The sequence below is a fragment of the Cryptomeria japonica genome, chromosome 10 (genome assembly GCF_030272615.1).
Source record: "Cryptomeria japonica chromosome 10, Sugi_1.0, whole genome shotgun sequence".
Classification (NCBI taxonomy): Eukaryota; Viridiplantae; Streptophyta; class Pinopsida; order Cupressales; family Cupressaceae; genus Cryptomeria; species Cryptomeria japonica.
The window spans coordinates 132,797,295-132,825,281 of NC_081414.1; the positions used below are offsets into that span (position 1 = coordinate 132,797,295).

The 27,987-nt window shown below is 35.2% G+C and overlaps 1 pseudogene; it reads left to right on the forward strand.

The window, feature by feature from the left end:
* Positions 1-12: 12 nt before the first annotated feature.
* Positions 13-27,987, forward strand: LOC131030891 (uncharacterized; annotated as a pseudogene).

Genomic DNA, 27,987 nt, shown 5'->3' on the forward strand with positions numbered 1-27,987 from the left:
TATCGAACTAACATGGATGTTTACTCTCTGATACTGGCATTGGCCTATGAATTCGAACCGGATGTGGAAAAGGTAAAACTCACATTGGTCAAATTGATTGATGGGGATTTTTTGATTAACCTAGATTCAATCTTGGAGTGGGTGGTCTCGGGAGTTGGCATTTGAATTAAGGAAGGGGACGAGTAGGAGGAGTTGCTTCCTTTTATTCGTGGCCCAAAGGATGAAATCAAATACCAGTGTTGTGAATGTGCCCGAGTGGGGTGGGAAGCGATGAAACTCTTTGTGAAATTAACCAAGGTGGATGAAGTCCTGAAGGCTTTGCATGTGGTGGCAAGGATGGAGGTTAGTAGGGAATTGAGAGATAGGGCTGAAGAAGGAAGGGCCATATAGCTACTGGCAATCTTGGAGGGTGAACTTGACTTCGGGTGCCTAAATTGCATTCCAAAAATTAAAGCTGAAGCGGAAAAAGGGAAAGCATCGACATCCAAGGAGGGAAGGGACTGGGAGGAGGCGACCCAGGGGGATAGTGAGTGAGTGGCCTATTGTATTGGCTAGTGTTTTTTAATTTGCTTCCAAATGATTTATTACTACTGGAACATTTGTTATGGATATCTAGCAATGAACTGGTTTTTTTGTTTGCTTGCTATAAGTTGTGGGCAGTATGGTTTTCTCTCTATCTGTGTTTATGCATGGATGACTGCAAATTTTGAATCTTGAAACTTTTAAATTAATAGAATGAAAAAACCTTTATGGATAAACTTTTGTATCTTGAAAGTTTTGAAATTTTATATTTTGAACGACTATATATTTATAAAATTATAATCAACCATAATCAATGTACAAATAATTAGTGGAACGAACTGGATTTTTTTTATAGCATTACATAAAAAAGATCATAGTATTAAATTTATTTCCATTGTTTAACAAATAATTGAAATAACGTAGCTCATATAAAAAAAGCATTTGAAAGAAATTAATTAATAAAAATGAAATAGAATTATAGAAAGCATTTTTATATCCATAAGACTATAAGAGGCAAACTAAAACAAACTAGAATTTGAAAAATTATCATTAATATTTATGCTTTGGAAATTTACAATTTTTTCGTCTCAAGTCTGAGACCCTCAAAAACTTAAAAGTGAAACTGAGTGAGCCACTAAGCCTGTTAGGTATCGAGGACATAGGAAAAAAAAAACTACTAGGGGCTCAGGGGGTGGGGCTAGGTCACATGTAGTGGATGGTTTACAACATTGCACTAAGAATCCGACACACATAAGCTGAGAGAATTCTTCAGACAACATAAGCTGAGAGAATTCTTCAAGCCGATTGTAGTTTGGAAAGTCATCCAGGAGCAACCATTTCTGTAGGAAGTCCCTGCCAATCCACGCCCATTTCCTGTGACGCATCAACTGCTCCGCATTCAAGTTCAGAAGAAACGGTTGCCTGGCCACGGGCACTGTTTGGTCAGGGAGAAGAAGCTCGAATAATTCACTCGCTCAAGGTATCCCCACCCCTACTTGTGCAAGGACGACAACAGTAATGTCGTCTCCAAGGGAGTCTTCCTTAAAAACCTTCCTCAATGACATCAGCATATCCACCTTGTCTCCTCTGAGGTCTAGAAGACACACTAAGAAACGGGATGTAATGTCTGTGTTAACATGATACCTATTTTCGTTTCGCAGAAACTCTCTACCCAGCACCATCCGCAAAGCCTCATTGGTGAATGACCCAACCTCCTTGCAGACTGATTGGAGGATTGGGTCTCTAACGGAGCCTAGAAAGGCCCTCTAGTTCTCTGCAGAAATGCTTATCAAGCGGATGGCAATGTCCATCTTGAGAAAACAGATTAGCAAATTAAACAACCTGAGCCTATAAACCTAAACTAGAGGAAGAATTTAAATACAGCTCCGACGATTTATCTACCAAATGGCAAATGCTAATTGAAGATGAAAGAAGCAGAGATCGTATATAAATAGTTGAAGCTCTTGATTGTAATAATTACTTCTTTAACCGTATTAATTGCTTTAAATTTTTAAAATCTTTCTTATCTTTGCAAATCTTTCCCATAAATGCACTATTGTGTGAAAAAGGAAACAGCTATAAACTAGTACCAAGTTGGCAAGTATCACATTGGAACTCGTGGGGACAGAGTGGATTGCAATTACGGAAAAGATATTTATTAAATGAACGAAATTATCATTCGTGATTCATGACATTTGATATGCATCTATTAAATCCAATTCCATTCCAGGCACTTTTTGGTGAGCTATGTTCTCTTCAAAAAATTGGGCCGAAATAAAACTTCAGCCATTGATCTACTATCATCGAACGGTTTAAAATCATAGATAGATTTTAGGTATGTGTCACCCTTCACATGTCAAAGAGGCTGCGGTTATTGATACATCGTGCAGAGTGTGGACTCAATGTATTATGAATTTATGTGATGTGATGTACCTTGTCTATTAATGACAATGAATTCATTAAATCGCTAATAAATTATATATTTTTTCATAAATAACAAAATATTCACCAAAACAAATTCAAAAATTTTCAAGCAGTGGATAAAAATCGCCAATACATTTAAATAATTTTCCTTCGGAGTAAACATTTTCGCTCATACAATTATATATTTGTTCCTTTTAACAAAAAATATTCGCCTCCCACAATAAATATTTTTCCCATAGAACAAAGTATTATTCGCCAGAAATTTATGGAATTTTCGTACCCTAGAAAAATATCGCCAATAAGAAATAATTTTTCTCCCTATTTAAAAAAAAAAATTCACTATAAATTGTGAAAAATCCCCCCCAAAAATAATGTCTGATTCGCCAAGATTTTACACAGTTGCCCAGGGGGTGGTTTCTTAAAGTTATCGTTGGTAGGAGTATAAATCCCAATAATGTCCATTGCATATGTGAATTACGTGTACATACAATGATAAGCTCAAACATAGATCACACATACACATAGTGACTAGCTCATGCATACACCACATGCACACATAGTGATCTTTTGGACAAAAAATAGATTTGCCTTTGTTGTAAGTGTCATCTCATAACCCATTTAACTAAAACCTAAGCCCTTATAATAAGATGAGAACATGAAAAAGAAAACAAGTGCATCCCATACTACATTATGGGTTCATCCTTATCTCATTCCAAAGTCAATTGTGAAAATGAGAAAAGCATTTCATACTACATGTAATCACCAAAAAGGGTATATCAAGTAACAACACAACCTATACAAAAATTGATAATTTTCCATAGCCCACTAAAAATTTGAGTCATTATAATTGGACAAACATAATCAAGATGACTTATGGTTTTACCTCTCCAAAGATTGTAGTTTGTGGTATTAATATCCTAGACCAATTTAATAATGGGAACCAAAAGAACCATGCCTTAAGCAAAATATAACAATAGAAGCCCATGCATTTCTTTTAATATATCAATTCTTATATTGAACTCTTGAGATAGGTAGACCATAGTACCATCATTTGCATATGATATGACAAGACACTTCTTTTTAGTAGAGCATGCTTCTAGAATTTTATCATAACAAATCAATGATAAATTTATTTTTGAGTGGGTCTTAGGTTTTATGTTCTAGGTATTCACCTCATAATGAGTAGGACAAGCTATGTCTAAGAGATTCATTATCTTCTACCCATGTATTCTTAATGTCTCTTTCTTAGCCCTATCTATGATGATATTAGAGATAGACAATAATGGCAATGGCTTTAAATATTCTCCAAGATTGAAATTGATTTGGAAACACAAACACAACAAACATAAATTGGAATAGGGAGTTAAGCACCAATTGATACAAATTTCAACCTCAAGTTGAAGTAGACTAAAGAGAGAGGGTTGATCAAGTTTGGGAACAAGCCCAAACCATGGAGCTATTTTTAATACACATCGCCTTTTGACTTGGGTAATAGGGGCATCATTTTCTCATGTTAATGCATGGTAGCTATGGTAAGATAAATGATTGAATGAAGATAAATGAAGTCTCTCATTCAATCATTTATCCTATCGATTGAACCATTAAGAAAAACTTCAAGCTATTCTATTTGATGATTATTCCTCACCCAAGTCACTCTCATATCCATGAATACCAATCAATCGATCCGTGCTAATTTAAAATGCAACCCTACAAAATCATGAAGCTCCAAGCAAATGATTAATATGCAAAACCAAAGAGAAAGAACAAGACCATTATCAAAGTTCTAATCATGTAATTAAGAACATAAGAATGACATAATGATCTAACATGTCCTCAAAGGAAGATCATATGCTTTGAAATACATATCTTAACCAACAACTCACTAAATACTCAAGAGTCCCTCATGGCAGACCAAGATGTCACCATCTCCAAATGACATGAAGATACCTATCCATCATCAAATGATGAATCCATATCACTACCAAAGCTCCCAGTAAACCACAAAACCAAGCTCTTTAAGCATCATGATAACCATCTCCAGACTGAAGACCCTCCTTAGGCCTAACATGATCACAAAACTCAACACTAGGAGCTCTCAAAGGGAAAAGTCAAACCATGATCATGAAACCAACAACATACAATTGCGCATCCTTTGTCAACAAAACCAAAGATGTCAAACTATCAATACAACTTAATGGTAGAATCCAAGAGTTCTACATGAAACCAACACCCATCGCAAAAGATCACTCATCTTCTGATCAAAGATTATCAACGACTCACTACATATTGCAATACAAATTTAGAATCAACATCTTGAAACAAGGAGGATAGAACACATTATGTAACTATGTAAAGTCCCATTGAAAGTGATGCAGAGTTATACACAGTAATCAATTTAAATATATTCAATATTATACTTGTTGGAAAGCTTACTTCGAGTGCTATGACTCTACAAATCATTATCTTTTCATATTCATTCTATTTTTTTCCAAACCAAGGATGAAAAAAATTGAGGAAAATCTGAGAAAAATTTGAGGTATAAAGTGGAAAGGTTACTTTTAGGGCAAGGTTATTTTTAGGGCCCTTGTTCGACGATATTCAAGGACCTTCATTCGAATATTCACCATGTCCACAATTAAAAAAACAAAAAAAAAACATTTGAACGAAGATAATTTCCATAAATGAAAAATAACGATATTCACCTCTATTTGAAAGTCGCTTTTAATCCATTTTTTAATATTACCTTCACTTGAAGGTTTTTTTTAATGTTTTAAACCTTCAAACGAAGGTACTTTTTGATGTACCTTTGAATGAAGATGTTTTTACTTTTCACCTTCATTTGAGTTCAAAAATGTGATGTCCCACAAGTGAGCCTCACTATTATGGATTCACCCTAAATCAATTGCTAAACAAGTTGTGAAATTGAAATTTCAAATCACACAAAATTGTGCCACCCAAGACACAATTGTTCTATTTATTCCATATCATATGCACAATCTCATCCTAACATCCGAGATCTCACAATCTCTAACCATCACATACCTCAAATCACAATTCAATTCCAAATTTTAGTTTCTATGTCTGTATGACATGTTAACACTCAAAGTCATTATTATGCCAATTCCAAGTCATTCCTAATCCATCTTAATCATTTCATTATTTCTTGTTAACTTGAACTCCATTTGTCTCCATCAACTCAATTAATTTAATTTAAAAATTAATCATTAAAATTGACACTTATCTAAAATAACCTTAGGGGAACAGAACCAATTACCAAGTTCGGTGTGTAGCCCAAAGTAGTCGAGGGGGCTTGGTTTAACCAATTTTTTCAGAACCCTTTGCAAATGAACTTGAATTCCCTTTTATAAAAACAAGAGAGGAAAAACAACTCCTGTGTCATTCTCCAATGTCCATGCAAAAGTGAATAAAAAGTTTTAGAAGTAGAACTTTTTGCAAAATTGCAAATGACCTTGAATTCCCTTTTATAGAAACAAGGGAGCAACAACAGCTTCAAGTTGAATTGCAAGTTTGCAACATGTGAACACTGAACATCAAAATCACAAACTCAGCACATATTTATATGTCCATCACAGGCCATATTAGCAATTTAACATCTGCTACATGTTTGATGTCTCTTGTTCAAAAAACAAAGTTGAAAATTAAATATTAATTCATGCCATGACAAATTAAACATAGATAATAGCAGTGCCTAAAACCTACTAATCAGAAATAGAGAAATACATAAATGTTAAAGCAAGGGAGAATTTGAGAATAAAAATTTACTGGCTGAAGTTTTATACTGTGCATCATAGATTCATAGGCTAGATTAGCAAAATAGCAATAGCGAGTGCTATTTTTTCCCTATTCATAAAATAGATTCATAGGATAGATTAGCAAAATAGCAAACAGAAAAAACATAAAACCTTGAAATTAAGAATAAAAGAAGAAAATTGTGCAATACATACTATGATTCTTAAGAATTATGTGGCAGTTTTTGTAGGGTGCTCCACTCTTCGTCTGATGGAAGGTCAATATTTTGTAAACTATGGAAAGTCAACTCCAACTTTATCAACATTCCATATTTATAAGATTTACTTGACATCACTGCTTCATCCAATACCATATTTAGAGTTGTAAATGGTTGGATGAATTCCAGAAAGCTTTTGGGAGTTGTGTCCTTTGGAAGCAAGTCTAAATCAGACTTCATTTTTATCTCCATGATTTTTTTGTAAGCTTCTTCTCCAATGAATTTATTTGATGTGTCAATAGGCTTAGGCAGACCAAGTTTAATCAAATTTTTTTTCATTTCTTGCAGCTTCACTATCTTTTTTCCACAACTGTCCATAACTTCTGATGTTTCCCTTAGCTTCTGGGATTTTTGAATGATAGATGATGTCTTAACTGTGGCATCAATGCGGCTCTTAATTCCCTTGGATGCCAAGTAGTTGTCACTGGAACTGTAGACTACTTTCAAAATCGTTTTTGCCATTTCCTCTTTTGAATAAACATGTGTGCTCTTCTCATAGTGCCCTTTAATTTTTATAAAAATTTGTCTCATACTTTCAGTCAATTGAAACCATTCACACAAATTCTCACTACTCAGCATTATTCACCGCCAAATGTTTTCTTGTATATACTTCATTGTATTTTTCATATTATCTTTCAATCTATCCTCCAAAGTTTTTATTTTATCATTTGCATTGTGCAGGTCTTCTTTCATTTGTGCACTTCCTCTACTTCCTCTTGCAAATGTTTTTCTTTTTCCTTCCCATGATCCAATAGGTCCTGTAACTTTCTCATTTCTACAGCAGCAGACTCGTAACTTTTGTACAATTTTTGAATACTGGCTTTTTCCTCAACAACTTTTTTTACTGCGTTTAGCCAGTTTTTCAGTCAGGTCCTTCAATTCTACATCCTTCTTCTCCTGCTCTGCAATTTCTACTGCAGAGCCTAAATTTTTAATCCATTTCTGTAAATCATTGCACTTGCTATCTACTGCTTTCCTCCTTGAATTTTTATTTTCCACATCTTCCTGTAACTTTTCTGTTTGTTTCTCCAGTTTATTTTTTTCTCTCTCCACCTTTAGCAGTGAAGTGTAGACGACTTCGTTAGTCCTTTTTGACACACTAATTTTGTCCATATTATGTACTTTGGAAAAATCCATTTGGAGGGTGCTAACTTGAAATTGAGAGGGATCTATCTGACTGTGTGGTGGATTTTTATCTTTAGATGTGTCTGGGGGCATAACAACCATGAACTCCATCATATCTTTCTATGGGTCATATGTTGGAAACACCCTGTTCCTTGCAGGTTGTTCGTTTACAACTTCAGACAAGGAATTCCTATGAAATGCTTTCTTTTTTTTTTTTCTTTATTTGCTTTTGTTGTGTGTTCATATTTTTCATAGTAATCACGAAATTGAAAATCTGGGCTTGCTGAAGCAATTGAATGTTTGAAAGGTGGCATAGGAATACCATAGGCTCCAGTTCCACTTATTCCTATGGTTTTAACTAATGCTTGACCAGGATTACCAACAACAGTTCCTGATGTTGTCCCACTCCCACTGACACTTTCATGTGTAGTTTTCATAGTCTTTTGAGGTGTGTGATCTGAAGCTGCAAATGATTTATTTGTAGTATCAGTGGCACTTGCTATAGGATTCTCAATAGTATGATATTGAGTATCTACCTCTAGTGGCCTCTTTCAAGAGATATTTTATTGTTGCCCTTGTCCAACACCAAGACAACTAGTATTAGTAGTAGACCCCATGCCAACCCCACCAATCATAGCGGCACTTGACTGAACAATAATAGGAATACTATCCCTAGATTCCCCACAAGTGGCAGTGCCACTTGATTCACCACCAATGGGAATACCATGTTGTGGTGGTGGTTGTGGATTTGAACCTGAAACAAATGAAGGTGGACCCTAAGGGTAATGAGTAGTACCTATCTGTGATGAATCTGAAGAATCAAGTCCAATGACTAGTTTATAAGGACCTTTTGATTTTGACTATGATGGAAGTTGTACCTGAAATGGATACCAAATGCCATCTCCTCTGGCACCTAGACCACCACCATCAAAACCCACTTTTTCCACAAGGTTTGCCCCTTTGCTATATTTTTCTTTCATGGACTCACTGACTCCACCTGATATTTTCAAGACTGTAGTAGTTGTTGGAGGGGGCTCAATGGGAACCTCATGCTCATCATCATCACCTTCAGTCCTGCCATGCTCCATATCCCACAATTTGCTAAACTCTGCATCCTCGTTGATGCTCTCAAATTTTACGCTTGTCGTCGATGTTGTGACTTAATGGATTTGTTTTTTAAGTTTGTTTGATAATTTTAAACTTCCGCCCGAAAAGAGATTTATAGACTTAATTATATTTAATTAAATTTAAAATGTTTCAATTCTAGACAAAGTTCTCACAAATGTGTTCACTTCCCACATTCGGGTCGAAATTCACCCTAAGTCGTTGATCTTTTCTCATCCAATGGACGATGATACCTGTTGTTTGTTGTCGTGGGTCCCATGACTTCTGCCAGTTTTCAAGCACGTCACCATACTCGTGTCACTTTTCGGGTTTGTTTTTTTAAGTCTGTTTAATCATTTTAAACTTCCGCCCGAAAAAGAGCTTTATAGACTTAATTATATTTAATTAAATTTAAAATGTTCAATAACAATTTCGGGTGAAGTACTCACCAATGTGTTCACTTTCCACATTCGGGCCGAAATCCACCCTAAGCCATTGATCTTTGTTCATCCAACGGATGATGGTACCTATTTACAGATGTAGTGGGTCCCATGACTTCTGCCATTTTTTTGGCGCGTCACCATACTCATGTCACTTTTCGGTTCTGTTTTTTAAATCTATTTAATCATTTCAAACTTTCACCGGAAAAAGAGATTTATAGTCTATAGACTATAGACTTAATTATATTTAACTAAATTAAAAATTTTCAATTCCGAGCGAATTTCTCACCAATGTGTTCACTTTCCACATTCGGGCCGAAATCCACTCTAAGTCGTTGATCTTTGTTCATCCAACAGATGATGGTACCTATTTACAGATGTAGTGGGTCCCATGACTTCTGCCATTTTTCTGGCTTGTCACCATACTCGTGTCACGACTCACTTTTCGGGTCTGTTTTTAAAGTCTATTTAATCATTTTAAACTTCCGCCCGAAAAAGAGATTTATAGTCTATAGACTATAGACTTAATTATATTTAATTAAATTTAAAATGTTCAATTCTGAGCGAATTTCTCACCAATGTGTTCACTGCCCATATTTGGGCTGAAATCCACCCTAAGTTGTTGATCTCTACTCATCCGACGGACGATGATACCTATTGAGAACTTGAGTGTTGTCAGATGTCGCAAGTCCCATAATAAGAGACATTTAAATTTTAAAGATGTGCAATAGACTATAGTTTGAGATAACTATTAAATATAATGTTAATATTATTTGTAAAAATTTGAAATTCAAAAATAGTATAAAACATGAAACTTAGTTTCTAGAATAAAACAAATAACTAAATAAAAATATAAATTTTGATATACAATTTGAAAGGTAAAAGTTTAATATAAAAAAGAAAACATTCAAAATATGTTTACGATATATAATTTTGAAAAATAGTTTAAAATATATATATATATATATATATATATATATATATATATATATATATATATATATATATATATATATATATATATATATATATATATATATATATATATATATAAAAGTTCAACATAAATTTAGTGTATTAGTTTTAAAAAACATGCAGTCATCAACCTGTTAAGGCGAGCAAATTTGGAAAGTACAAATGCCAAGGTGGCGATTAATTGTTGCAGAAGGAGTTGTTTGTGGTAGGTCGCATGAACGGAGGAAGGGGATGATGGCATGAAATCTTTTTCTTGATCTCATGGCATTAATTCCTTATCGTACACATTCATTACCTGACCTATATGACAGAGGCAAAATTTATTACCTTTTGATCTGTGTGCAAGTTTTTTCTTTGAGGAAGAACAAATCTATAGTTCGTAGCTTCTGTAAGACATTTTTTGCACAAAGTACTTTTTAAATTGTAGGTGACCATCGAGGCCAATTTCACACTGGAACAGACAAGAAGTTGGTGCCCTTTTTGGGAAAAGTATCCGATAAACGAATGCAAGGACTGTTTAGGTTTAAGGAGGAGAAGTTGTGGGCGGCAGCTCGACTGATGCTTGCAGAGGAGGTGGTACATATCAATCACCGGTATCGAACTAACATGGATGTTTACTCTCTAATACTGGCGTGGGCCTATGAATTCGAACTGGACGTGGAAAGGTAAAACTCACATTGGTCAAATTGATTGATGGGGATTTTTTGATTAACCTGGATTCAATCTTGGAGTGGGTGGTGTCGGGAGTTGGCATTCGAATTAAGGAAGGGGACGAGTAGGAGGATTTGCTTCCTTTTATTCATGGCCCAAAGGATGAAATCAAATACTAGTATCATGAACGTGCCCAAGTGGGGTGGAAAGCGATGAAACTCTTTGTGAAATTAACCAAGGTGGATGAAGTCCTGAAGGCTTTTCATGTGGTGGCAAGGATGGAGGTTGGTAGGGAATTGAGAGATAGGGCTGAAGAAGGAAGGGCCATATAGCTACTGGCCATCTTGGAGGGTGAACCTGACTTCGGGTGCCTAAACTGCATTCCAAAAATGAAAGCTGAAGTGGAAAAAGGGAAAGCATCGACATCCAAGGAGGGAAGGGACTAGGAGGAGGCGACCCAGGGGGATAGTGAGTGAGTGGACTATCGTATCGGCCAATGTTTTTTAATTTGCTTCCAAATGATTTATTACTAGTAGAACATTTGTTATGGATATCCAGCAATGAACTAGATTTTTTCTCTGCTTGCTATAAGTTGTGGGCAGTATGGTTTTCTCTCTGTCTGTGTTTATGCATGAATGACTACAAATTTTGTATCTTGAAACTTTTAAATTAATAGAATGAAAAAACCTTTACCGATAAACTTTTGTATCTTGAAACTTTTGAAATTTAATATTCTGAATGACTATATATTTATGTAGCATCCTAAAATTGTGACACTTGCAATTTCGACTGCATTTGGGTCTTCACTGTGGCGATGCAACATAGAACCTGAATGGAGACCCCGAAACTTGTTCATGACATCAAAAACTGCATTTTTTAGCACCCTGGCTTGATCCTCCTTGCACCCTGCTGTCCCTGGAGGTGGGACCATGGCGCCTAGCGCCCTGGTCCTTCTGGACTAGGGCGCCCAGTGCCCTGGTCCCCCAGGACCATGGCGCCCAGTGCCCTGGTCCCTGGCCCTATTTTGGGCTCGGTCTCTTATGGGGCTTCGGGTCTTTAAGTTTGCAAATTGGAAAATAATGTTTCCTGGTCGGCCTAAGGTCGGGAAAATCAATCTATCAACCCTAATTGACAAGTGTATAAACTACATTTCCTCTCCCATTTGAGGAGGTCAGAAAAAAGGAAGGACATATGTGTACAAGACGCGGAAGCGATATTCAAACATTCAAACATTCAAACATTCAAGCATTCAAGCATTCCTTCAAGCAATTGAGCATTCTAAGTCTCCATTCAAGGCTAAGTGTTGCATTCCAGACAAGGATTCAACCATTGAAGAGGAGATCACATACAACATACAACATACTACATACATTACACCTTCGCATGTAAGAATACAAACATTCTTACAACAAGGTATCAGTACTTGTTTACATTACAAACATTTACATTTGCAGCATTCTCATTTCTTGGTTAATTCCAAAACTGGGCTTTGACCTAAAGGCAAACCCCTCATCCCTAACCCCCCAATCATCCTCTCTTTTCTATGTGTAGGTTGCAGGTACGCGGCTATAATTGAAGATCTGGAATCCTTGTGCAGAGACGAACAGATCTCCCTTCGTTTCGCAGATTTTTTGGAGGACTGTGTGCATGTCGGGCGCCATCATCCCGTCAACTTTTGCTCAAATTTGCAGAACAGCACCGTTTCGACATTTTACTGCTAATTCCAGGTCCGCAGCTTCATCTCGTATCCCTATCTCTGTTTATAAGTGAATCTTTCCTACTTTACATGCATTCCTAGTTCAATCTTTCTATCTACATTCTTTACAAAAGAGGGTATCCTTGATGTCACAACCCTTGAGACTCATTTAGAATCCAATCTTGCATTGTGTGGGATTGGATCTTGTGGGTTTCAACCCCTCTTTTGAATGTAAAGTCTCTCCTAAGTGAAAACCATCAACCCTAGTGACTCTCCCTTCTCTCTCCTTGGAGTTGGGGAGGGGAGAACGACTAGGGTTCGATTTTTCTGTTTTACATTTTGGTGAACCCTACGTGAACATCCTCATTCTGATTATTCATGGTTAGATCTGAAAATTTTGCTTTCCTAATTATATTTCCATGTTTGATCTTTTGCAAATTTTAGAGGCTAATTGCATAAAAACCCTAAAATTTTCTTTTTAGTAATTAAACTTGTGAAATGTTTAATTGTTAATGCTTGTTTTAGATCTACCCTTCTATTGCAAATTGTCAATTCATATTTGTGCTTTAATTCTGAAAATTAAGTGGTTAAATGTCAAAACCCTAATTTTTAAGACCTTTTTGATTCAACCTTTGACTGATAATTTCACTGATCAAAACACCTCCAAATCGGCTGTAACTTTGGATTCTGCAATAAAATCACAATATCTTTCATCCCTGAAAATTTGGAAAAAAGTTGCGAGGACCGTGTGCACCCCGAGCGCCATCGTCCCCGACATTTTTTCCAAAATTTCGGGAGCTAGATCTTACTGTATTTTTCTGCTAAAATCCAGAATTTTGGCTGATTTTATCAATTTTAACACTTTCAAAATTAAAGTCAAAGTTGGTCTAGCGATTGCTTGGATTGAGGCTTCTAATCATTCAAAAATTGTTGAAATTGAAATTTGTATCAAAATTGTGTTTCTTACAGTCCTAAATCTGAAAAGTGTGTTAGCATTCATTCGAAATTTCAATGTTTTATTCAAATTTTTGCAGTTTGTGACTTTTGAAATTAAGTGTTTAATTGCAGCAACCTTGATTTCCACTTTCAAAATTGAATTTTGCGTGAAATTGAGTTGATTTTTAAATTTCAAAGCTTGCATTGCTTTTAGTATTCCCTCTAAAATCATAAAATTCAAAATTTCAGTTTCTCTCTCTTTTTCAAAATTCAAATTTTGCATTTTTCAACAATCTTGGTAGGGTTCAATTTTGAGATTGCAACTTTAATTTGGCCTATCTACAGATCGTAAAATCACTCAATTTTTTCAGATTAGCTTTAAAATCATCATAACTTTCATCCCTGAAAATTTTGAAAAAAGTTGCGAGGACCGTGTGCACTCCGTTCGCCACGGTCCCGGACATTTTTTTTGAAATTTCGGGAGATTGTCCTGATTGCATTTAATAGCTTAAATCTAGGAGATTGGCTGATTTTATTGAAATTTGCTACCTCTAAAATTCAAAATCTTCTCTCTTTCTTTAGTGCATGAGTTTTACAACAATAAGTCCTACTTACACTATTCCCGTTAGACGAAGCCTTAGAATTAAGTCTTTCCAAGGTGTAATTACCGAGGAGATGGAACCTAATTTGAATGGCCTTTTTAACGAGGACATGGGTAATTCCTCTAATCCTCTTAATGATGAAGAAGCTCTCCATGAGGTTTCTGTAGAACAACTTTCAAAATTGGATAACCAATTTGATGATTTTCGACAATGGATGTCTCAAGAATACCCCGATAGTGAAGCTCTTTCATTAATTGAGGGTCTAAAACATATGGTTCAAAGTGATAAGAATGGAATTGATATTTTGCATGGTATTGCACACATTGTGGATTCGAATGTGATGCCTATGAAAAGTTGTGCTGAAACTTTAGGTTATACACAACCTCCTACTCAAGTTAATCATTCTATTCCTTTGACAACTCCTATTGCTAGTATACCTACTTTCACATCAAACATAATGACTACTTCAATACAAGACATTCCTCCTATGATCACCAATCATGGGGGCAATCCTTCTTCTTCAATCAACCCCCTTCCTTCATTCAATCTGACTTCTTCATTCATTCCTTCAATAAGTGTTCCTATTATATCTCCGCAAATGAACATGACACAAGGGGGCAATTCATTTAACCCTTCCATTCCTCCTTGTAGTGTTCCTCCTTTCCAATCATCTCCTATGACTAACTATCATAGTGTCCCACCACCTTACTCTCTACCTTCTTTCAATAACATAACACCTCCATCACAATCTAACACGTCCAATATGAACTCTTCGACTGAAGCGACCATTAACAATCTTGCACAAACTGTCTCTTCTTTACAACAACAAATTGCCTCTATGAATCAATCTAAGTTTAGTGTGCCCACATTTGATGTTGCGAGCCCACTTTCTCTTGACATTGTTCGAGCTATCCCCCCTAAACATGTTGAAATTCTGCATTTGGAGCTTTATAATGGTAAGGGTGATCCTTTAACACATGTTAAGACCTTTCAAACAATATGTACTGATTTTGCTTATGACCAAAGGTTGCTTGCAAAACTGTTTACTAGAACATTAAGAGATAAAGCCCTACAATGGTATTTCTCGTTGCCTTCTTATTCTATTACTTCTTTCGAACAACTTGAAAATGCTTTTATTCAACAATTTCAAAACAATATAAGTCCTAAAGTTACTTTGATTGATTTAATGCATTGTAAACAAGGTGTTAAAGAAAAAGTGACTGATTTCATTGGTAGATATAAGCATTTGTATGCTCAAATTTCTTTTTCAGTACCTGACAATGACATTCAAAGAATCTTTATTTCTAATTTACAAAAAGATATTAGAGAAAAACTTATGTTTTCTGAGTTTACTTCTTTCCAACAGTTGTGTGCAACTCTTCACAATTATCAACTGACTGTGAGTCAAATGGAACAAGCAAATCCTATGGCTCCGAGTGATAAGGGTGATAGTAGTCAACAACCATTTGGGAAGTTTAAACCGAACAGAGAGTCCATTAAATTCAATGAAAACATCATCAACAACAATGTGAATGCGGCATCAGGTGTGCCTCCTATTTCTATGTTTTTCAAGAAAGAAAGAAAGTTCACTCCTTTGAATGAATCATTGCATAGTATTATGAATAAGTTATTGGAACAAAATGTGCTTACTCTTCCTCCTATAAGGCAAATAGACCCTGCAAAGATTAATTCACCCTATTTTGATAACAAATCTTTTTGTCAATTTCATCGCCATCCTGGGCATGATACTGAAAATGTTTTGCTTTAAAGGGTAAAATTCAAGATTTGATTGATAATAATACTATCTCTGTTTCTGGAGTGAATGATAAAGGCAACACATCTGTAGCTCCTCCTAACCAAAATCTTCAGATTTTTACTGATCCATTACCTTCTCATACCTCTAATGCGATTGATACTACTGATTCTTCTGTCTCACCTGATGATCTTGTGTCTATGACTCTGAATGTGATTAACTTTGTAGAGCAGCAGAAAATCCCTAAAGAACCTTCCATCACCTTTGATTCTAGTGAAACTATCAAGGCACCTGATTGTCCTTTATATATAGTTGCAAAAGTCAAGAATACACCTTTCCGTGGAGTGCTTATTGATCCTTCTTGTATGGTTAATATCATTATTGAAGAATTTCTTTTTACTTTGCAATTGAATCAAGTGATTTATGATGAAACAAATGTGGTTGTAAAACTATTTGATGCATTTTCTTCTCCTGCAATTGGTTCTATTACATTACCTATTGAGGTCCATAACAAATCCCTTGATGTGGACTTTGCTATTATTCCATCATCCGAACAATTTCGTGTGAAGCTAGGCTATCCTTGGCTATCTTCCATGAAAGCTATTGCTTCTCCTATTCACAAGTGTTTGAAATTTCCCCATAATGGTGAAGTTGTTACTGTCAATCATAGTCTCTTTAAACCAGCTGAAAGAACTTCTAGCGTTCCTATTGATTACTTTTGGCCTAAACAATTCCAATCTCTTCATCCGCGAAGTGATCATCTTTTCAAATCTTATCAAAAATGGAAAAAGATATGATCCTATCTCTAAGTGAACCTAGAACACCCAAACTTGACATTCCTATCGTTCTTGAGAAGGAAGTTCTTCCTTTGAAAGATAAAACTAATGTCTTTCCTCAAGAAGATTCCCAACCCATCCCTATGGATGTGACTATGCCTATGATTAATAAACTTCCTAAAAGTAGACCTATCCCTCCTCGTCATGATGGACTTGGTCTCCTTCCTAAACCAAATATTCCTCCCTTATATGGAGCAGTTCCTCCTCCTTCCTCTTATGGAGAGAAGAGACCTTCCTCTTCTCCTATTGTTCAACCTAAGAGACCACAACCTAAACACCCAAGTGAAAAGGATGAGAACATTCCTCCTCCTCAATCTTCTCAACTTCCTACTAAGACTAGACAAAATTGTTCTGCATGTGAACGCCGACAAAAGCATCGTCTTAGAGCTCAGGCAGCTACTTCTCAAACTTTGCAATCTCCAAAAACACCTTCAGCCAATATTATTCCATTTTCTCCTCAGCCGACGATTGAGCTGAAATCTCCTAAACATAAGGTGCATGATGGTCTTGATCTGGTGTGAGTTAAAGATCCTATTTTTATAAATCTTGATGATGATATAGATGAAAATGTTACTCCTGTTCATTCTGATAGTGAATATGAATATGTTGATGTTGATAACCATCTATCTAACGAATTTTCTAAAGCACTTATCCAAGCTCCTAGACAAGAACACCGTGGCTTGGGATATGAACATAGCCCTTGTTTGGATCTTGTGATAGCTCCATCTGCTGTGTTGAATGTTCCTCCTCTAGCGTATTTCCTACCTTCCCGAAATATTGATCAGCAAGATCAGGGGGTAGATGACGTGCTAGACTAGTTCATTAGCACAGCAGACTCTCTCCTCCTCTCTTTTGTTACTTCTTCTATGTGTTATTCTCATTCTTCTATTTGTTGTCCTTAGTGTTGTCTACTTGAGGACGATGCAAAACATTGAGATCTCTTTTGGTCTCTCTCACGTTGACTCAAAAGACACATGTGTTCCCTTCTTCTAGGTGACCTTCCTTGATTGGGGAATGAAGAACAATTATGCATACATACATATGATATACATGAATTATCATCCAACAGACTGACCCCGAGGAAAGCGAAGTCACCCTGTGCTTTGTGTTTTGTGTCTATTATCCTTGGGCTTATCTCACACTTGGGGGCTAAATCCTTGTGATAACGTGCTCCTTTCTCATTTCTTATATGTATCACTACCTTAAAGCAATCACCCCCGGTGAGGCGTGTGCGATCGCTTTAACGTAGGGGGGCATACATCCCGTTCATAGCTTTTCAAGATACTTGAAAATTTCTTGACAAATTTAGCTTTGCCTTGAAAATTTTTGATATCTTTCTTGCATGACTCATAGTGAGGGAACCTTACTACTGACAGTCATGGTTCTCCCTCATGATCTTCCCTTTTACTTTGTCAATCAAAGTCGTAAGATCCTTAGTCCACTGGGGGCTTGGTGTATCTTGCCTCCTTGACGTGGTGAAAGTCTTTCAATGTTGTTTCCTTGTACTTTATCAGAAGTATGAGCGTACGCTTATACTCCTGCTAAAGTGGGGGCTAAATGTAGCATCCTAAAATTGCGACACTTGCAATTTCGACTGCATTTGGGTCTTCACGATGGCGATGCAACAAGGAACCTGAATGGAGACCCCGAAACTTGTTCATGACATCAAAAACTGCATTTTTCAGCACCCTGGCCTGATCCTCCTTGCACCTTGCTATCCTTGGAGGTGGGACCATGGCTCCCAGTGCCCTGGTCCTTCTGGACTAGGGTGCCTAGCGCCCTGGTCCCTGGCCCTATTTTGGGCCCGGTCTCTTATGGGGCTTCGGGTCTTTAAGTTTGCAAATTGGAAAATAATGTTTCCTGGTCGGCCTAAGGTCGGGAAAATCAGTCTATCAACCCTAATTGACAAGTGTATAAACTACATTTCCTCTCCCATTTGAGGAGGTTAGAAAAAAGGAAGGACATATGTGTATAAGACGCGGAAGCGATATTCAAACATTCAAACATTCAAACATTCAAGCATTCAAGCATTCCTTCAAGCAATTGAGCATTCTAAGTCTCCATTCAAGGCTAAGTGTTGCATTCAAGACAAGGATTCAACCATTGAAGTGGAGATCACATACAACATACAACATACTACATACATTACACCTTCGCATGTAAGAATACAAACATTCTTACAACAAGGTATCAGTACTTGTTTACATTACAAACATTTACATTTGCAACATTCTCATTTCTTGGTTAATTCCAAAACCGGGGTTTGACCTAAAGGCAAACACCTCATCCCTAACCCCCCAATCGTCCTCTCTTTTCTGTGTGTAGGTTGCAGGTACGCGGCTGTAATTGAAGATCTGGAATCCTTGTGCAGAGACGAACAGATCCCCCTTCATTTCGCAGATTTTTCGGAGGACCGTGTGCACGCCAGGCACCATCGTCCTGTCAAATTTTGCTCAAATTTGCAGAACAACACCGTCTCGACATTTTACTGCTAATTCCAGGTCCGCAGCTTCATCCCGTATCCCTATCTCTGTTTATAAGTGAATATTTCCTACTTTACATGCATTCCTAGTTCAATCTTTCTATCTACATTCTTTACAAAAGAGGGTATCCTTGATGTCACAACCCTTGAAACTCATTTAGAATCCAATCTTGCATTGTGTGGGATTGGATCTTGTGGGTTTCAACCCCTCTTTTGAATGTAAAGTCTCTCCTAAGTGAAAACCATCAACCCTAGTGACTCTCCCTTCTCTCTCCTTGGAGTTGGGGAGGGGAGAACGACTAGGGTTTGATTTATCCGCTTTGCAATTTATAAAATTATAATCAACCATAATCAATGTACAAATAATTAATGGAACAAACTAGACTTTTTTTATAGCATTACATAAAAAAGATCACAGTATTAAATTTATTTCCATTGTTTAACAAATAATTGAAATAGCGTAGCTCATATACAAAAAGCATTTGAAAGAAATTAATTAATAAAAATGAAATAGAATTATAGAAAGCATTTTTATATCCATAAGACTATAAGAGGCAAACTGAAACAAACTGGAATTTGAAAAATTATCATTAATATTTATGCTTTGGAAATTTAAAATTTTTTCGGCTCAAGTTTGAGACCCTCAAAAACTTAAAAGCCAAACTGAGTGAGTCACTGAGCCTGTTCGGTTTCGAGGACATAGGAAAAAAAAAAATAATAGGGGCTCAGGGGATGGGGCTAGGTCACATGTAGTGGATGGTTTACAAATTTGCACTAAGAATCCGACCCTCCTTCCATGTAGAATTCTTCAGACAACATAAGCTGAGAGAATTCTTCAAGCTGATTGTAGTTTGGAAAGTCATCCAGGAGCAACCATTTCTGGAGGAAGTCCTTGCAAATCCGCGCCCATTTCTTGTGACGCGTCAACTGCTCCGCATTCAGGTTCAGAAGAAATGGTTGCTTGGCTACTGGCACTGTTTTGTCAGGGAGGAGAAGCTTCTATAATTCACTCGCCCAAGGTATCCCCACACCTACTTATGCAAGGATGACAACGGTAATGTCATCTCAAGGGAGTCTTCCTTAAAAACCTTCCTCAACAGCATCAGCATATCCACCTTGTCTCCTCTGAGGTCTAGAAGAGACGATAAGAAACAGGATGTAATGTATGTGTTAACATGATACCTATTTTTGTTTCGCAGAAATTCTCTGCTCAGCACCATCTGCAAAGCCTCAGATTAGCAAATTAAACAACCTGAGCCTATTAACCTAAAACAGAGGAAGAATTTAAATACAACTCTGATGATTTATCTACCAAATGGCAAAGGCTAATTGAAGATGAAAGAAGCAGAGATCGTATATAAATGGTTGAAGCTCTTGATTGTAATAATTACTTCTTTAACTGTATTAATTGGTTTAAATTTTTAAAATATTTCTTATCTCTGCAAATCTTTCCCATAAATGCACTATTGTGCGAAAAAGGAAACATCTATAAACCAGTATGAAGTTGGCAAGTATCACATTGGAAGTCGTGGGGACAGAGTGGATTGCAATTACTGAAAAGATATTTATTAAATGAACGAAATTATCGATCGTGATTCATGACATTTGATACGTGTCTATTAAATCCAATTCCATTCCGGGCACTTTTTGGTGAGCTATGTTCTCTTTAGAAAATTGGGCCAAAATAAAACTTCAGCCATTGATCTACGAGCATCGAACGGTTTAAAATCATTGATAGATTTTAGGTATGAGTCACCCTTCACGTGTCAAAGAGGCCGCGGTTATTGAAACATCATGCAGAGTCCGGATTCAATGTATTATGAATTTATGTGATGTGATGTACTGATCTGATGTGATGTACCTTGTCTATTAATGGCAATGGATTAATGAAATCGTGAATAAATTATATATATTTTCCATATATAACAAAATATTCGCCAAAAAAAATTCAATAATTTTCAAGTGGTGGATAAAAATTGCCAATACATTTAAATAATTTTCAAGCGGTGGATAAAAATCGCCAATACATTTAAATAATTTTCCTTCGGAGTAAAAATTTTCGCTCATACAATTATATATTTGTTCCTTTTAACAAAAAATATTTGCCTCCCACAATAAATATTTTTCCCATAGAACAAGGTATTATTCGCCAGAAATTTATGGAATTTTCGTACCCTAGAAAAAAATTGGCAATAAGAAATAATTTTTTTCCCTATTTAAAAAAAAAAATTCGCCATCAATTATGAAAAATCCCCTCCAAAAATAATGTCCTATCCACCAAGATTTTACACAATTGCCCGAGGGGTGGTTTCTTAAAGTTATCCCTGGTAGGAGTATAAATCCCGATAATGTCCATTGCATATGTGAATTACGTGCACATGCAATGATAAGCTCAAACATAGATCACACATACACATAGTGACTAGCTCATGCATACACCACATGCACACATAGCGATCTTTTGGACAAAAAATAGATTTGTCTTTGTTGTAAGTGTCATCTCATAACCCATTTAACTAAAACCTAAGCCCTTATAATAAGATGAGAACATGAAAAAGAAAATGAGTGCATCCCATACTACATTATGGTTTGATCCTTATCTCATTCCAAAGTCAATTGTGAAAATGAGAAAAGCATTTCATACTACATGTAATCACCAAAAAGGGTATATCAAGTAACAACACAACCTATACAAACATTGATAATTTTCCATAGCCCACTAAAAATTTGAGTCATTATAATTGGACAAACATAATCAAGATGATTTATGGTTTTATCTCTCCAAAGATTGTAGTTTGTGGTATTAATATCCTAGACCAATTTAATAATGGGAACCAAAAGAACCATGCCTTAAGCAAAATATAACAATAGAAGCCCATGCATTTCTTTTAATATATCAATTCTTATATTGAACTCTTGAGATAGGTAGACCATAGTACCATCATTTGCATATGATATGACAAGACACTTCTTTTTAGTAGAGTATGCTCCTAGAATTTAATCATGACAAATAAATGATAAATTTATTTTTGAGTGGGACTTAGGTTTTATGTTTTAAGTAATCACCTCATAATAAGTAGGACAAGCTATGTCTAAGAGATTCATTATCTTCTACCCATGTATTCTTAATGTCTCTTTCTTAGCCCTATCTATGATGATATTAGAGGTAGACAATAATGGCAATGACTTTAAATATTCTCCAAGATTGAAATTGATTTGGAAACTCAAACACAACAAACATAAATTGGAATAGGGAGTCCATAACCAATTGATACAAAATTTAACCTCAAGTTGAAGTAGACTAAAGAGAGAGGGTTGATCAAGTTTGGGAACAAGCCCAAACCATGGAGCTATTTTTAATACACCTCCCCTTTTGACTTGGGTAATAGGGGCATCATTTTCTCATGTTAATGCATGGTAGCTATGGTAAGATAAATGATTGAATGAGAGATAAATGAAGTCTCTCATTCAATCATTTATCCTATTGATTATCAAAGTTCTAATCATGTAATCAAGAACATAAGCATGACATAATGATCTAACATATCCTCAAAGGAAGATCATATGCTTTGAATTACATATCTTAACCAACAACTCACTAAATACTGAAGTCCCTCATGGCAGACCAAGATGTCACCATCTCCAAATCATCTTCTGATCAAAGGTAATCAATGGCTCACTACATATTGCAATACAAATTTATAACCAACATCTTGAAACAAGAAGGATAGAACACATTATGTAACTATGTAAAGTCCCATTGAAAGTGATGCAGAGTTATACACAGTAATCAATTTAAATATATTCAATATTATACCTTTTGGAAAGTTTACTTCGGGTGCTATGATTCTACAAATCATTAGCTTTTCATATTCATTCTATTTTTTTCCAAACCAAGGATGAAAAAATTTCAGGAAAATCTAAGAAAAATTAGAGGTATAAAGTGGAAAGGTTACTTTTAGGGCAAGGTTATTTTTAGGGCCCTTGTTCAATGATATTCAAGGACCTTCATTCAAACATTCACCATGTCCATGATTTTAAAATATTTAAAAAACCTTTGAACGAAGATAATTTCCATAAATGAAAAATAACAATATTCACCTCTATTTGAAGGTCACTTTTTATCGATTTTTTAGGGAGCTCTGGATTTGTCGTGCTCAATGGGAAGTGTCTTAAAAACAAGGATGTCGTCAGCATTGGATTGAGACTAGTTCTTCGTCGTCTTATTCATATAAATGTAATACTTTGGCATCAAATGTGATATTAAGTTCCAAATAAGGACGTATTTTAAATATGTGCTCATTGAATGTGGTTTTTGTCCTTTTGGCAACAAGCGACCTTCTCTTAGATCACACTATTGAAGAAAACATGGACAAGCTACTCCTAAATGAACTTTTCGAGGTAGTCTAAACTTATATTATATTCACTGAAATTCAATTCTGGAATTATCCTATTTAAATTTCACTTTTCAAGGTAGTCTAAATTTCTATTATATTCACTGAAACTCAATTATGGAATTATCCTATTTAAATTTTCCTAATTGATCTATAACTCTTTTCCAGGTTGTGACCAGTGAGAGTAAGAATAGTCCTCTTATACTTTTCATGAAAGATGTTGAGACATCGTTCGTAGACAACCCATGCATCTACACTGCCTTACAAAGAAAACTTAAAAAAATGCCTGAAAGTATTATCGTTATTGGATCATACATAAAGGTTGATAAAAGAAAGTAAAAGGTTATATAGTTCTTACATATACTTAACTTGTTTAGACATGGTTGCTTGATTTTTCTTCTTATTTTGATGTACATTGAGTTCTAGTGGTTTTTATGCAACAGGCAGCTCCTGGGGATCTACTACCTTTCATTGAAATTAGACCATGGTTTTGAATTTCTAGTAAGTATATTTGGATTAATTGGTGAACAAGTGATCTACGAGCTTTAATTTGCCAATTTAAAATTTTTTTGCATAAAAATGAAAATAAGGACAACCTATACCAGGGAGTTTTTTAATTTCAGTCATTAATACATTTTACCTTTCAGTCTTTAAAATTTCATTTCATTTCTCCATAAAATTGCTTTGAAAGGATTCGACTGTTTCTTTTTGTTTATTACTCACTTGTTGCTGCAAATTTCTTTAGGACATGTTTGATTAAACAGATGCCTTCAATTAATTTAATAATTGAGTACGTAATTTTATTTTTGAATGCTACAGTATGGGAGAAAATTTAAAGAGGACCCAGAGAAGCAGCTTTTGGATCTTTTTCCAAACAAAGTGATGGTGGAGATGCCTCAGATACTGAAAAGTGTTAAAACATATTAGACACATATATTATTTAAATATTTTATAAGGTATGGTTGATAGTTTTCATTAATAAATATAGGATGAAGCCCTTCTTGTTAATTGGAAACTTCAGCTAGAATGAGATGTTGAAATGCTTAAAGTGAAGATGAATCTACAACATATTAAAACTGTGAGCTTTTGTTTTAGATCCCATGGTTGACATTTTTGTTAGATTTCTTTCAGAAATATCTTATAGAAAGTATGTGCAGATTATTTTACTTTTTCAAATAGTTACGTTTCTCTTTCTTTTCCAATGTAAAAGGTATTTGAGGTTGAGGCATTCATTATTAACAATGTAATCGAATGTTTGTTAATAAATTCAAATGTATTATGAATAGAAAGAAACTGTTGTACCTTTTCTTTAATGTTTTATTGTTGCTTTTGTAGGTGCTTTCGCTTAATAACCTGGATTGTGATGGGATAGACAAAATTTGCATTAAGGACCAAAAACTTACAAATAAATGTAAGTTCGAGATGCTTGTTTCTCAAGGTTTTTTGCTTATTTTGATTCATATGTCATACGTTGATCAATGTTTATTTTGCATTTAATATGGTATCTATGATCATAGTTACATGGTGTCATAAATTTTATTCCTATGATGGTAAAAGTTATTTATCGAGCAGATGCAATTCAGATTGCAGGTCTAAAGCCCATAAATTTTACATATTGCATAAATCATGAAAAAGTTAAATATGAGTTTTTTAAAATATGATTCAAAATTTAAAAACTCCAAAATAACAACTAAAATTTTTAGTGATGAACCCCATATCAACTATTGAACATGGAAAGTATACAAATCACATTCAAACACCAGAGCAAATGTTTTATCTTTCTTAAACATTTGCAGCATTCAAATGTGACTCACGGATTCATAATCATATGAATAATAATATTAATTTGTCTTTTTAGGTGTAGAGAATATTGTTGGATGGGCTTTGAGCCACCATCTTATGAATGAATTTGAGCCCATTACTAAGGATGGAAAACTAATTATCTCTAGTGAAAGGTAAACTTATTGTGTTTGTTCTCACCAATATTGAACAGAGGAAGGTAATTTTCATTGATAATACAAATTACAATGTAAGGAATTATTACCAAAGTTTCTTGATATCATCATGTTATTTTAGTGTTGGGCATGGGTTGAGCATACTGGAAGAAAATAAAAAGAATGAGAGCTCAAAGAAGACACATAAGGTGATGTTTAAATTTGAGTGCAATGCTATGCTTCTATTATAAAATAGTGATATACTTTACAATATTGTAATATAAAATGCAATGTACTTTTTCAGAATGTTGCTACTGAGAACCGCCATGAAAAGAAGCTTCTTGACAATGTAATTCCACCAAGTGAAATTGGGGTGACCTTTGAAGATGTTCGAGCTTTGGAAAATGTGAAGGATACCCTTAAAGAGCTAGTCATGCTTCCATTACAAAGGCCTGAGCTTTTTTGTAAAGGACAACTAACAAAGGTTGGTTTCAATTCTCCTTCTATCAAGTTAAAAAATATGATGAACCACATTACACATAATTTTAAAAACTAAATTTATTTACTAAAATCAATGAAAGAATCCTTACGTTTTTAAAATATGTCAATTTTATCAAGTGTCAAGATTACAACTAATTTTGCTCATCTAATGGGATGTCATTACGATTTCAAAATCATTGGCATTAACTAAATAGGCATTCTTAACTAATGCTCTAACTTTTAGCACGATGCAAAAATTGATGCCATGTTTTGTCGCAGCCCTGTAAAGGTGTCCTACTCTTTGGTCCTCCAGGAACCGGAAAAACAATGCTTGCTAAAGCTGTTGCAACAGAACTGGTGCAAATTTTCTAAATATTTCGATGTCAAGCATTACATCAATGGTATAGTTAAATATGATCAATAATAGTTGATTTCTTTTAACTGTGGTTATTTTGAATTTTTAGTTGATGTAGATCATTACTTTATCGTTGTAGATGTTTGGGGAAAATGAGAAGTCAATTAGAGCTATTTTCTCCTTAGCAAGTAAAATTTCCCCATGTGTGATCTTTATTAACGAGGTGAGCTGAAACTATTTTTTGTCTACTCTTCCATTCAAAATTTTCAGTTTGTATTAGAAGTTCTTACTACAAATCCCCTGGCAGGTTGATAGTCTGTTGGGAAGAAGGGACAGTTCTGGAGAGCATGAGGCTTCGCATAGTATGAAGAATGAGTTTATGACAAACTGGGATGGATTGCTCACTAAAGAAAAAGAGAGAGTATTAGTTCTCACTGCCACTAATAGGCCTTTTGATCTTGATGACGCTGTCATTCGAAGAATGGCAAGGAGGTGAGCATTTGAATTTCTCTGATATTCTTTATAGTATAACATATTCTTTTGGTAGAAATACTCATGCTACATATTTTTTCGCAACTAATGTGATTTTCATTTTCAATTTCAATATATATTTTTTAGTCCTATTATCCTTTTTGAATATTTGTGGACATTAATAGTAATTTCAAGTTTTACATTACTGGACAAGTTATTTGTAAACTTGCCAAATGCATCAACCAGAGCTAAAATCTTGAAGGTTATGCTTGCCAAAGAAGAATTGACCCCAGATTTTGATTTCGATGCAATTGCCAATATGACTGAGGGATATTCTGGATCTGACCTTAAGGTGGGTTCGTTTTCTCTTTTTTTTCAAGCATGTGTTAAAAATTTGCTGGTCTTCTAATGCCAATGGGTTGTGTTGTAGAACTTATGTATTACAGCTGCATTCTGCCCAATCCGAGAAGTTTTGGAAAAAGAAAAGAAGGTATTTCTCTTTTGTTGGATGGATTAATTATTAGAAAGGGACATAGGTTATGCTTGCTGGTTATTTTGCATATTACACTTTAGAGGTTACACATGTTGTACTTGGGTTCAAGTTGGATTACATCTATATTGTTAGAAATTGCAAACAAGGATAATGGTTTCAAACTTCATGTCATTATCATTCTGCCAATATAGAAACAGAATGTTTGAGAAAATTAAGATCTAAAAATTTAGCAGCTAGATTATCTAAAGCGTAAGTGTTCATTGTGTTCAACATTTCCCTTTGATTTGATCCGGTCTAGAGGAGAGTGCATTACGCATTTGGTGAATTGTTGCATTCAAATTAGTGTGTTTGATTATATAATGGAATGCGATTTTTTTCTTGTTATTTTAGTGGTTAGAATCACATGTCATTATTTTGTTTTTCACATATTTTATTATGTTATTACCATTGAAAACTTTATCAGGAAAAACCACTAGCAATAGCAAAGGGGAAGGAGCTACCATCTTTGAGTGGATGTGTTGATGTTCATCCTTTAAATATGGATGACATGTGATATGCCCATAAACAGGTAAGATTCCAAAGAGTAGAGAGATTTTTAATGAACAAACCAGTTTAATTATTGAAGCCATGCCCCCATCATAAAAAAGTATCCTTATAGGCTCAGTTTTTTGCAAGTATGTGCTAGTATTTCTTCAGACTCAACAAGTATGACTGAGCTACATCGATGGAACGAGCTTTACGGTGAAGGAGGCTCAAGACAAAAGAATGAACTATTTTATTTTATGTAG